This window comes from Rhinolophus sinicus, linkage group LG16 (genome assembly GCF_036562045.2).
Source record: "Rhinolophus sinicus isolate RSC01 linkage group LG16, ASM3656204v1, whole genome shotgun sequence".
Lineage (NCBI taxonomy): Eukaryota > Metazoa > Chordata > Mammalia > Chiroptera > Rhinolophidae > Rhinolophus > Rhinolophus sinicus.
Genome location: NC_133765.1, coordinates 25,747,525 through 25,761,320, shown reverse-complemented (window position 1 = coordinate 25,761,320; position 13,796 = coordinate 25,747,525).

Below are 13,796 nucleotides of genomic sequence, written 5' to 3'. Positions count from 1 at the left end.
CCATCCTCACGATCTCATCTTTACCTATGGACCTATTTAACTATTTGGCCCCATCTCCAGATAGAATCACATTGGGAATTAGGGTTTCGACATAGGTATTCACACGGAATGCAATTCAGTTGAGAGCACCATGTGCCTGGGAGACAAAATGTTCACACGGGGAATTAGGTGCTTGGATTCCACGCCTGGACTCATGCTGACTCACCCAAAAGGTGCTGAGCCTCATATGAAATGTGGCGCCTTCTGGGCACTGAGGTCACAGCAGAGAACAAGACAGACAAGGTTCCTGCCTTCAGTGCAAGGAGATGACAATAAACAGACAAATACAGAAGGGCCAGTGCAGCGCACAAAAGAAAATAAAACAGGGTGATGTGAAAGAGAATGAGGAAGGACCTTTGCAAGGAGAGGAGCAGAGAGTAAAGACCAGAATGATGAGACACCAGCCCTCGGAACAGCTGGAGAAAACAGCATTCCAGGTGGAGGGAACAGCAAAGATCGTGAGGTGGAAAGGCTCTGGAGAAGCTTGGAGAACCAAGAGAGGACTGGGATGGCTGGATCAAGAGCAGGGGACAAGCCCATTGTCCCTTGTGACTCTTGTCCAGTAAAGAGGGCAAATGACCAGGAATGAGAGAAAGGAGGGGGTGGCTGGTGTGGCATACTCTGTCGTGCCTGTATTCGTCTGCTATGGCTGCCGTAACAAAATACCACAGACTGGGTGACTTAAACAACAGACTTTTTTTCCCCCTCACAGTTCCGGAGGCCAAAAGTCCCAGATCAAGGTATTGGTAGGTTTGGATTTTTGGAGCCTCTCTCTGGCTTGTAGACAGCAGTCTCCTCCCTGTATCTTCACATGGGTTCCCCCCTGGGTGTGTCTGTGTCCTAATCACTTCTTATAAGGACACCAGTCATACTGGAGTAGGTCCCACCCATGTAACCTCATTTTCCCTTAGTTAACCTCTTTAAAGACTCTGGGAGTTAGGACATCAACATATGAATTTTGGGGGGACACAATTCAGCCCATAAGACTGCCACACTCATATCCCCTCACCCTTACCAGTGGGGTGCACATTCATCTAGCCTGTAGCTACCACCACCTGCTTTTCTCTGCCCAAGGTCTTCCTCTGAAGCTTTGCCACCTACATGCTAAGCTGGAAGTGCCAAGGAATTCATGCCCCTGGAGCAACCCCGACCGCGATGCGAGTTGACTGGAAATACCCCAGCTCCCAGCATCTTAAGCTGGATGTGTCCTTTTGTTGGCTGCCTCCTTCCCCACCTCACTTCTCCCTCCTCCTGCTCGTGTGAGCTTCACCTCCCCAAACAAATGACTTAGAGACTTGCTTTCAAGCCCTGGCTTGCAGGATTTGCTTCTGGGGAACCAGCAGTCGGGAACAGGTGACTTGTCCCTCCATATCCATGGGAGCTTGGAGATAGCGAAACCTGGAAGACTGTCCCTAGAAAGCAGCGGCCGGCGTGAATGAGGTCCTGGTGATAAAGCAGTAAGCAGAGCTCCCATTGATAAAATGTTTCCTCTTCCCCAGGCATCGTGCCCAGCACTTTACTGCCTTCTTCTTCTTAAGCCTTCCCAGCAGCTCTAGGTGAAGCAAGTACCATTATTCTCAGCCCCCTCTTGTCGATGGGGAAAATGAGGCAGAGAAGTGGCGTCACTTCCCTGGGGATGCAAAGCCAGGCTCTCAACTAATATTCTATCTACCGCCCTGGAAGGCTGGGACCTCAGGCGCCCTATGTCCTAACTTCCCTGGGGTGACAGCTTCCCAGGACCCCCTTGGTGCTTGCCATTGGGGGTGGGGTGCGACAGTTCCCGCCCCATGTCATCCCCCCTCCCTGCACAGCCGAGACCCGTTATCTGTTTTGCGCACGGCCTGCGCCCGTCAGGGTAATGGACTGTGCTTGTCCTAGTGGAGGTGGCCTCTGGCAGGAATGATGTATGAGGTGCTATTGTTTGATATGAATGCATTAGGCGACATTCCCGATAAAGACTTTACCAGCAGAACTGCACTCGCTGGCAGCAGCCCCGGTGGAGAGAAGGGGACAGAGGCAGATGCCTGAGTCCCCACCAAGCCTGAAGGTGGAAACTAGCCACTTTCAGGGAGGCAGAGATGGAGGCACTCTTGCTTTCAAACTTCTGGCTTCTGAGCCCCGTGTCTCACACCCTTACAAGCAGCGGAGTGTAGACAGTGGGTGTCACACGTTAGACAGTATCAGACTCGGCTTGGGACCTAAAAAGGCAGAAACCTGGGTCCCAACCGGATCCACTGAAACACAATCCCCAGGGGTGGCCCTGGGATTCTGCCTTTTTCAAACCAGTTCTCCCCAGCCAGGTGGCAGGTATGGTGGAGTGGTTATCGCCCGGGTGCCCTAACTTGGTCCAAGCTATTTCTATTATCCTCACTTGTCTACTGAGTTTAATCACCATTTTAAGTATCTTCAAACCAGAATGGCAAAATGTTGGGAAGTGTTGAGGTTGGATGACGGGCTCGTGGGAGTTCATTATTCTCGTCTTTTCACTTTTTCATGTGTTTAAAAGTTTCCATAATAAAAAGGAAAAAATCCTAAACACACTCACACACGCGTGCGTGCACACACACACACACACACACACACACACACACAAAACCCCTGCAAACATAGGTCACTTGAGGCTGCATTCTGGAAATGAGAATGCAAAGGATCAGAGAGGTTAAGAAAGCTGCCTAGACCCACCCAGCAAGTACATAAGTACTGGAGTCAGGAGTTCCCCCACCCCCCAGGCCTATCTGAAGAAAAGGGACATGCCTTTTCTTCTAGTCCAGCCTCCCCAAAACGCTGTTCCCCCAAATATCTTCCCTACCTCTGTGCCTCAGGTCCTCAGCTCGGATGACGAGCCCCTCCCCTGCCCATCTTTCAACCAATGGTCTTTCAATAAATATGTATGGCACGGCTGTGGTGTGTATGGCACGGCGGTGGTATGCCTGGCACTGTGCCGGGAGCGGGGATTCAGCATGAACCAGTCCCTATGCTCTTGGAGCAAATTCCCAAATGCCACCTCCTCCTGAAAATCTACTTCCCAATGCGGCCACTTGAACCTCTTAGGACGCCTGCTACCGTCCACTGCCGAGTTCAGCTGTTTCTCAGCTGCAGCCCCCATGGGACAGCGAGCACCTTGGGGTTAGGAACTGTGTCTCACTCCTCTCGTGCAAGTCCCCAGTGCAAGGTGTGGCATATAGTAGGTGCCTAAGAAATGGCCTCTTAAGTCGAATGAATGAGTGGGTGCTGGTGAACATGCTGGTCCTGTATACAGTAGGTGCTCAATATTGGGTGATTCCCATTCATGATGGCCCTGCTGATCGGGTCAGGAGCGGGAGAGGAGGTCCTGATTCCTAGACTTTGATGCTGGGTTCACATACATCCTCACACACTCACACACTGACATACACACATGTATGCCTTTACACATTTACTTCACACACATATGCTCACACACGTGCAACACCCTTTCTTGATCAGGTGCAAGGTGAGACAAGGATAAAGAAGGGGCGTTGAAGCTCCTGGTTCAGGTCCTGGCTCAGATATCTGTGAATGGTATGGCCTCAGTTTCCCCATCTGTAAAATGGGCATGACAGCATGCACCCAAACCAGGGCATGGGCAAGATTAGATGGAGTGCAATGAGATCATTTATGGCCCCTTGCTTCCTTTCTACCCCCCCGGCTGGCTCTGGGACTGCCAACTTGGTGTGGGGAAGGGAGGCAGCATGGAAAAGCGTGTGAAGCTGGTTCTGTGGCCACACCAGCTCTTGCTGGTGCCCTTCCGCCCATCCTGTCTTAGCCACTTGGTCCTGTCCTCACTTTCCTTCACCCCCAGGAGGCGCCCCACCCCTACTCCTCTGCCTTTCAAAGCTTGTCCCTTCTATGTCCATATCTCTTCACACCCCAATTCCACCATCTAGGAAAAGAATCATGTGTTCCGTGTGTCAGGAACACCAACACACTTTAGCAGAAGCTTCTAAACACAGCGATGCTGGGGGCTTCCGACATGTATGGGACCAGCTTCTGCATTCCCACCCACCCCAAGCCCACCCAGGGTTCGGCAGGAAACAGACTGTAGCGCGGCTGCTCCAGATGTGATTATTAGAGTTAATTTATGCTCCGTTTACACAGGCTCCAGATGTCACAGGCTCCTCTGTGGATTTATCCAAATGCCAGGGAAGGAGGGGAAGGGCTGGGGACTGACACTGCAGCCCCCTCCGCACCCCTGGCCTGCCTCCTTTTCCTAGTCCAGCTCTGAGGACAGCATCCCAACATGTGGCCCCCAGGCACTCACCTGCCCTGCTGAACCCCAACCCTGTGCCTCAAAGCTTCTACCATGAGTTTTGGTCGTAGACTGTAAGCTCTGGGTGACCAGAAGCCTCATGCCTGGGCCAGCTCTGGAGGCGATGAGATGCTTCTAGTAACAGGATGACAGACAGTGTGACAGTGGCTATAATGGGTAGAATTGTGCCCCCAAAAAACATATGTTGAAGTCCTAACCCCTGGTACCTGTGAACGTCACAGTACCTGGGAAAAGTTTCTTTGAGATGTCATCAAGTAAAGATGAGGTCATACTGGGTTAGAGTGGGTGCTAATCCAGTGACTGCTGTCCTTATAAATTGAGGGAAATCTGGACACAGACACGAAGAGGAGAATGCCATGTGACAACAGGCAGAGATGGGAATGATGCCTGCCAAGGGACACCTGGCTACCAGCAACCACCAGAAGTCAGGAGAAAGCTTGGAATGGTTTTGACCTCAGAACCCCCAGAAGGAACCAACTCTGCCGACACCTTGATTTCAGACGTCTGGCCTCCAGAACTGAGAGAACACACTTCTGTTGTTCTATAAGCCACCCACTTTGTCGCACATTGTTATGGCAGCTCTAGAAACTAAGTGGCAATGAGGGTGAGTTTAGCTGGCCAGCCTGGCCAAGGCTTTTTCCTTCGAGATTCCAAAAATCTTCTCTTCCAGGCCTGTGCTCTAGGTTGGGCAGCCACTGTCCTCCCCCTGGAGGACTGTACCAGCCTCGCCCCAGTCTCCTTGGCTCAGGCTAGGCCCCGCCACCCATTCTCCACCCAGCAACCAGGGGCATCTTTCCAACTCCCAACCTGGAGCCTTCACTCTACTCCCACCTCCCATTCACCCCTCAGGCCACTGCAATGTGCTCTGGCCCCTCCCCCCATCCCTGAGAATGCTCTCCCTAATCCTGAATGTGCGCCAGCCCCACCTCACAAGCTTCTCTGGGGCATCAGACACTGTTCTGACTCCTTCCTTGCAACTCTCTCTTCCTTTGATTCTGGGATGCTTTCTCTCTCGTTCCCCTCCTGCCTCCCCAAACACGCTTGCTCAGTTTTCTGCACGAGCAGCCTCCTCCTTTCCTTTGGCCTCTTGAATGCAGGCAATCCCCAGGGCTCTGCCTGTCTCTGTCTTTGCTTCTCCTCCCACACGTAGTAGTGGTGGTGACAGTGGGCATGATGTGATGGTGGTGGTGGTACTGATGATGGTGGTAAGTCATGATGGTGATGATGATGGTCATGGTGACAATGGTAGTGAGTTGGTGATGACTGGTGGTGGTGGTGGTGACGATGGTAGTCATAATGGTGATGACTACCTCCCTGGGCTCCCACAACAATCCTCAAGGCTGAAGTAGATATTTGCTAATATTTACTGAGTCCTGCTCTCAGTAGCACTGGTGGTAGTGATGGTGGTGATGGTGGTGGTGGTGGTGGTGGTGGTGGTGGTGGTGGTTGATGATGGTGGTGGTGGTGGTGATAGTGGTGGTGATGATGGTGGTGGTGGTGGTGATAGTGGTGGTGATGATGGTGGTGGTGGTGGTGATGGTGGTGGTGATGATGGTGGTGGTGGTGGTGATAGTGGTGGTGATAGTGGTGGTGGTGATGGTGATGATGGTGGTGGTGATGATGGTGGTGGTAATGGTGGTGGTGGTGATGGTGATGATGGTGGTGGTGATGATGGTGACGGTGGTGGTGGTGGTGGTGGTGATGGTGGTGGTGGTGGTGGTGGTGGTGATGGTTACGAAGATGTGCTGCTGTTAAGAGATGTTCTCAGCACAGAAAGTGTGCTAGGCCGAGCTATGCTGAAGCCTCAGATTTCCCCATGCACTACACCCACTGTGTTTTTGCATTTCCATTTCTCTCTTCTCTCTTATCTTTCCTCCCTTTTTCTCACACACACATATGTGTATACACACTTAGTTTGCTAGGGATGCTGTACCAAAGCACCACAAACTCAGAGGCTTAAAACACCAGGAATGTGTTTTCTCACAGTCCTGGAGGTCAGACGTCCACGACCAAGATGTCAGCAGAGCCATCCTCCCTCTGAGACACTGGGTGGTACCCTTCCTTGCTTCTTCCTGCTTCTGGGGGTGGCTGGCGAGCCGTGCTAGTCCTTGGCTCACAGCTGCACCACTCCAGTCTCTGCCTCTGTTGTCACATGGCATTTTCCCTGTGTGCCTGTGTCTCTTCTTTTCTTAAAATGACACTTAGGGTGGATCAAGGCCCACCCTAATGACCTCATCTTAACTTGGTTACATCTGCAAAGACTCTATTTCCAAATAAGGTCACATTAACAGGTATCAGGAGGTAAGACTTCACACATCTTTTTGTGAAGGGGGAGGGGGAGACACAATTCAACCTACAAAACACACACACACACACACACACACACACACACACACACACACACTTTCCTCCGCGCCTTTCTCGCAGGCTTATATCATTCGCATACCTGACTCCTTGTACTATCAAACGTTTGCCTCTGGTTACCTCTTCCCTTGTCTGTTTCTCCCTTTCCTTCCCTCTCTTCATTCTTTCTTCCTTGGACCCTGTAAGCATTTATTGAACTTCATCCCCTGCTAAGTTCCATTCTGAAGAACTGGAGACGCAGAGACAGAGGTGACATGCAGGGTCCCTGTCTTTAAGGAGCGCACTGTCTAGAAGAGAGTGAGGCTGCACCGACCACTGGCCCCGCAACCTCATGAGGGCTTTGATGGGGCTCGTGGGGCTGCGGACACACTTGGTGCAACCAAGACAGCCTGCTCACCTCCACTGCTCAGGTACCCACCTGCCTACTGGATAGGTCTGTCCCCTTGGGCTAGCTTCCGGAGGCTGTGCAGCCCCTCTCTCACGCATGCGTACCTCTCTGCCTCCCATCCTCCTACTCCTTCCATGCGTCTCTCATTAAAGACGCTGTAGATTGCCCAGCCTGTCTCTGGGCTTTGCACTGAAAGGGCTAAATGATATGCTGACACCTTAATTACGGCCCATTGTCACTGAGCGCTGGGGAAATTGTCTGAGTGATCTCTGGAGAATGGGCGCTAACAGGCCCGTCAGAGGCTTTGATTCCTCATGGCAGATTAGAAAATGACACAAACGGTGGCTTGCTCCAACTGCAGCCCCTAGGTGACATATGTGGGCCACCCCCTCACACACATACCAGCGTGACTGTCACAGGCAAAGGGTCCCGTGGGTGAGGAGTGCCAGCCCCTCCCTACCAGGGAAATGCTGTGGTTTCATTCCTGCTAACTCCCACCTAGGTCCACTACAGAGCAGTTCCCCAAACACCCCGCTCCCTTCACCTCCCTGGGCTCCCACAACAAGCCTCAAGGCTGAAGTAAATATTTGCTAATATTTACTGAGTCAGGCATTGCACACATGACTCTGACACAGAGCCTCACTAAAACCCAGTGCAGGGAGAGTACTATTTTGCTCCCATTTTGCAGATGAGGAAATGGATACACTGAGTATTTAAGTCACTTACTTGCCCCATGTCACCTACCTGTAAACAGCAGAGCAGGTGGTCTGGCTCCCAGCCTGAGCCTTGGCCACTGTAAAGATGGCGATTGAAGGCCCAGAGGACTGGGGTTTGCCCGAAGCAGACGGGACAGGACACAGACCCTTCACTCCCACTCCACGACTTTTTCTACCAGGGCAGCAATTTGCAAACTGCATCTGTGGGGGATGTTGACGATAATAATAACACAATAACAGTCCCGGAACTGTCACTGAGGTTGACAAAGCATGAGCTCTGGATCTTGCAGCCTCGGGGGAATTACAGCTCTACAATCAACTGTGCTACCTTTGTGAGGACTGCGTGAGCTGCTGCCGGGAAAGTCAAGGGGTTGGGAATGGGGAGGCCTCGTGCCCCCTCCCTCCCTGCTAGCCCACCGCCCACAGAGGACAGGACTGCTACCATCTCTGCGAGAGTGAGGGGCAGTGCTGGGCACCCGATAACTAGACTTGTAAAATCTGGCTGTCGTAAGGGAATCACAGGTGAGAGGACCTCCTGGCACCACTAATTGGCCCTGTCAGCTAGAAAATGAGCAAGTGGTGTCTCTGTGCAGAAGAGACACTCATGTGGCACCTCCTGCACGGGCAGAACTGTGAGGCCACGACCCCAGATAGGTGTGCGGGAGCTGACTGACAGCACCCAGCCTGGGAAGACGGACAGGGCAATCGGAGACATGCCAGGTGCCCTCACAAGCTCTGCTAGGGCAGGAACTGCCATAAACCGTGACTGTCAATTCTTCTCTCCCAACACGGACCCAGGTGGGCGCTGGTCTCCCACCCACCCCCAACACCATCCCCTTGGGGAAGGCGAGAGAAGAAGGAACTCCATCTGAAAAGCGCAGGCGATGTGCCCTATGCCTTCTCAGGGGCCAGACGTTATCCTCATTTCACAGGTGAAGAAACTAAGTTACCAAGTCACGCATCCTTTCAGCAAAATTCCCGAGTGTCTGCTCTGTGCTGGGGGCTATTCTGGGCACTTGGGCCACCCTAGGGAACAAAACAGACCAAGTCCAAGCTCTTGGGGGACTCACTCCCACAAACAGAACCCGGTGTCTTGTTGAATCTCATATGCAGCCAGGATGAGGCAGGACCAGGCTGGGAGCAGGTGGAGGCAAGGCCCTTAATCCGACAGATTGCAAGCTGGCTCTGTGACTTCAGCAAGAAACGTTGCTTCCCCAGATCAGTTTCCTTATCAGCAAAATGGGTGCCCTACTGACCTCTTTCTCCCAGGGCAACCTAGTCAGTGCCCACTGAACCTGGCTCTTCCTATTCCATCCCCTGGTGGCAGGAACAACAGCACTTGACAGTTGACACTGAATTGTCAGGGTCTTCCCCACACCTGGCGAAGGAGAATGGTTCCTCTTGCACCTTGTCTCTCCAGTCTTGTCATTTCACGTGGGTCCCCCAGCACCTGCAGGAGGTGCCTTGGCTGTCCCTGTTTCACAGATGGGGCGGCCAAAGCTCAGAGATGGAGCAACTTGCTCAGAGGCCATGGCAGGTAGCCCAGAGCTGCTGCTTTCCTCTCCACGGTCCCCTCACCCCTCCCAACGCCTCTCAGCACAGGCCCCTTCCTCACCACCCAGGAAAGCTGCCAAAATCCATCACAAAACCCAAGTATATGACCCATCAATTCTTCTCCCTGGATCGTCCCCAGATAAATGAGAATATGTCCACATCAAGACATGTATGTGGACGCTCATTGCAGCTTTGTTCGTAACGGCCCCAAGTGGAATCAAATGCCTATCACCTACCTGGTCCATCACCTGAAGAACACATAAACAAAATGTGGTACATCCATACAATGGAGTATTATTCAGCCTTAAAAAGGAAGGAAGCACTACAATGTGGATGAGCCTTGAAAACATTATGCCAATTGAAAAAAGCCGGGCACCAAAGACCACATAGTATATGATTCCATTCATATAAAATGCCCAGAATAGACAAATCCACGAGACAGAAAAATTAGTGGTTGCCAGGGGCTGTGTGTGTGTGTGTGTGTGTGTGTGTTCACGTGCCCCCACACTAATTAGAAGGAAGTTTCATTTTGGGGGGAAATGATAACAATGTTCTAAAATTGTGGTCCTGGTATACACCAAAAACTATTGAATGGTATGCTTCAAATGTGTGAATGATATGGTATATGAATTATACCTCACTAAAGCTGTTGCGAAGAACAAAACCCAGTAAGCACTGGGGAGCCAAGTCTCTGTGATCCACACACAGCACCATGCTGAGGGGAGAGCCTCGCTGGGGGACCTCAGTCTTCAGACACCCCACCAAAGCTGGGCAGGGCCACAGGGCACAACCCAGGAAGTAACACAGGGAACCGCCACCGAAAACCAATCCTGAACCTCGTCTGCCATTCAAATTACGGTCAATGTTCCAGGTCCGTGCTGGAGCTGGGGTCTCTGTGGGGAGCAAGAAAAGTGCCCCAACTCCAGGAAGCCACCAATGGGTAGTGGCAACAGGGTGGGGCTGAACAGTAGGCAGAAATGACAGCCCAGTGTGACGTTGCTACAATCAGGGCAAACACAGAGAGGAGGGGACCCTAACTGGGCTCAGGCCCAGCATGGTCTCCCCAGAACCCAACATGGAGGCAGAGACCTGATGGAACTAAGGAGAAGAAATTAAGCAACTAGGTGCTTAATTCCAGGCAGAGGGAACTGCAGATGTAAAGCCCTAGACGCTCAAGAGAGTACGGCACATTCAGAGGCAAAATGGGAGGACACAGGGAGAGATGGAGGGAGGGAGGGAGGGAGGGAGGGAGGGAGGGAGGGAGGGAGGGAGGGAGGGAGGGAGGGAGGGAGGGAGGGAAGAGGGTAGGGAAGGAGGGATTCAGGAGAACCCCCTGGCTCTGTGAAGCGAGGGCTGGGAAGGGAGGAGAGGGAGCAGCTCACAGGCCCACAGAGCCAATCGTGGGTGGGCTCTGAGTATCCACTTCCCAGAGGCAGAGCCAACTCTGGGCCACCTGCCCTGCCCTGCCGGCTCTTCTCAGGCTGGGGTGCCTGAGATGGCACCAGGGAAGGGCACGCAGACCTGCACAGCTAGGGCCCCCTGGCCCACCCCGCCACTTCCATGCCCCGCCCCCCCCCCCAGCGCCTCTCCCATGCCCTGGGAGCCTTAATCAAAGCAGAAGGAAAGTGAGACTGAGTTTTAATGAGTCGTCTCTGGGATGTCTTAAGCTGCATTTAAAAGCCCCTAAGTTTCCCGTGACAAGGGGACTGCATCAGGCAGGGTAAATATTTATGGCTCCACCTGAAAAGCTGGGCCCATTTTTCATGCAGGATTTTGAGAATATAGATCAGAGAGAGAGAGAGAGAGAGAGAAATGAAACCATGGGTGGCCACAGTGCTGGGACCCTGAATTATAGATATGAACCTGTCCCCAACTTCTTGTTTTTAATTAAAACGCCCTTTTCAGTAATTCCATTAAGAGGCGGCCGTGGTTCGAGAGTCTCTTGCTCATTTTCTTTAAATTATGAAATAATCTGTCGGCCCCTCTGGTTTCAGGGACCAGAGGACGGGAGTTGGAGAATATGAGGATTCAGGAGGCCACAGGTCAGGCCCGGCAGGGGCTCTGGGCCCTGAGCCCGCTCACTGCCATCCTGCTTCTCCCGTGTCCCACGCTTCCGGCAGACTCATTACTGTGTGCCTACTGTGTGCTGGGGCTTCCGTCTCCATCATCCCTCTCACGCCTAGTTTACAGAGTAGGGCAAGCTCAGAGTGGGCCTAGAGTCACACAGCGAGTGTGGTAGAGCTGGAACTCAGACTCAGGGCCACCTGACTCCAAGTCTCCTGCCTTTGCCACCTCCCCCACGGATGGAGAAGGACTGAGGTCCTCATGCCACCCGTTGGAAGGGGCTGGTGAGGGGTGGAACACCTTGGGACCGGATCAGCAGAGACCCAGGATCCAGGGAGAGGGGATCTCAGGGCACTTGTCTTGTGTGCTCAGAAGCTGGAGCTTCAGAGCTGAGAGATGCACACTGCCTGCCCTCCAGGAGCATGCAACATCCTCCTCTCTGCTTATCTGCAGCCTACCTCCTCCTGGAAGCCTTCCCTGCCTACACCAGCCACCATTCCTCCTTCCTTCTGTTATTCCTCCTTCTACCTGCTTTTACCCTCATCTCATATTCATCCTCCCACCCATTCATCCTTTCACTCATCTATTGTCTCATCTATCCATCCATCCATCCATCCAGAAAACAAATTAACACGTCTCAAGCCATTAACTATGTATCACTCTATGTGTCTCCCTCATTGAATTTTTATAGCACCTCTATCAAGTAAGGTCTATCCTCCCCATTTTACAGATGGGCAAACTGAGGCTCTGAGATGTTTTCAGTTGCTTGCCCAAAAACAAGGGAATGAAAAGCTAGTTATGCACTTTCAGGCATGGTGACAGGCCACTTATGGCGGAGGATTTGGGCCAGGAAAGAGAGACCATCCAAATTCTACCCATTCCTCCACTCCCACCACCACTGTGTAAGCTCACCCAGCCCCTCTCCCCTTGCTCCTAGTTGGGGCACTGGCTGTCAGGGCCATCTCTTGTCTCCAGAGTGGTGCAGGGAGAGGCAGGCCCCAAACACAGGGTGCTCATTGTGGCCCACCCTGGAGCAGAGGCTCCCATTGTCCGCGGGAAGCTGCAGGTGGGCTCCAAGCTGCTCCTGAAGCGCAGTGCCTGACATCTGACTGGGGCTGTCACCATTGTGTGACCACAGCGGCTCTTTGTCTCAGACAGGCTCTCTCTCTTTGCCTGTCCAGCCCTTCCCTACCCCAGCCTCAGTGATTTGCATTCGGGGTGATAAAGAGATTGGGGAGGGGTGGGAGAGAACACTGGCTTGGGAGTCCAGAGACCTGAAAATATCACATCTCCTTACTGAGCCTCAGTTTCCCTATCTGTAAAAGGGGAGATCACTCCTACCACGCCTCATCTGAACTGGAGACAATGGCAGGGGATGTCGGGGGTATCTGAGTAGGGATTTGGTCCTAACTCAGTCTCTTGCCGTGTGGCTTTGAGCAAGTCATGTGCCCTCTCTAAACCCGTTTCCATATCTGCAAAGTCAGAAGAAAAGAAAATAAAGCCCGCCTGCAAGGAGATGCAGCATGCAAAGCGCCTGAGCGGGGCCGGTGCTAAGAGACAGAACTTGCCTTTTCCATCATTATCTGTGGTGACAGCGGCAGCCCTGGGAACACTGCAGAGCTTTGTGCCACGCAGGGCATCCTGCCGAGTCTGCTGCCCTTCCAAATCATCAGGCCCTTCCTTAGGTTATCTCAGGGCTCAGCCCAGAGAATTTAAGTAGTGTCTCTGAGGGGTCATGACTTAGGGGCACAGAGCCTGCCCGACAGAGTTCCTTCTCTTCCCAGACAGGCGGCTTCAACTGTGCTGCGGGGCAGAGGCTCGGCAGGGGCTGTGCATCGAACGGGGAGCTCCCAGCCTGAGCACATCCACTCGATGGTGCGCCCAGCGACGGCAGGGGCTGCACTGAATGCCCAGGGTCTTGAACAGGCTCGGCTCGTTGGAGGAGTCCCCTAAGTAGATAGGGGGCCTGGGAGCCCGCACAGACTTAGAAATGACAGGGATGGAGTCCTGCCCAGGATGGAAGGCGCTGCCACTGCCCCCCCCCATGGAAAGAGATGCCCCCCCGTATGAAGCGATAGCAAGACAACGTGAAGCCAGCCCTGCCCAGGGGCCCCCACCATGGTCTGTGTGGCCAAGGACCTCTGTGGCCTCTGTGGCCACTCCCTCCACTCCAGGTCTCAGGCCCCTGTCCGGGCATGGCTAGGTGAAAGGGCAGAGGGGCCTGGGCTGCGGAGACGGGTCCAGCAGTCACCAAGCTCTGCCAGCACCCAGTGCCCAATATGGGCTCTCAAGCCTAAGAATGCACAGTATGGCCCCTCTTGGGGGACAGTACCACCTGGACACTACAAGGTTACCCAACAGGTCAGAGGACACAGACAGATGG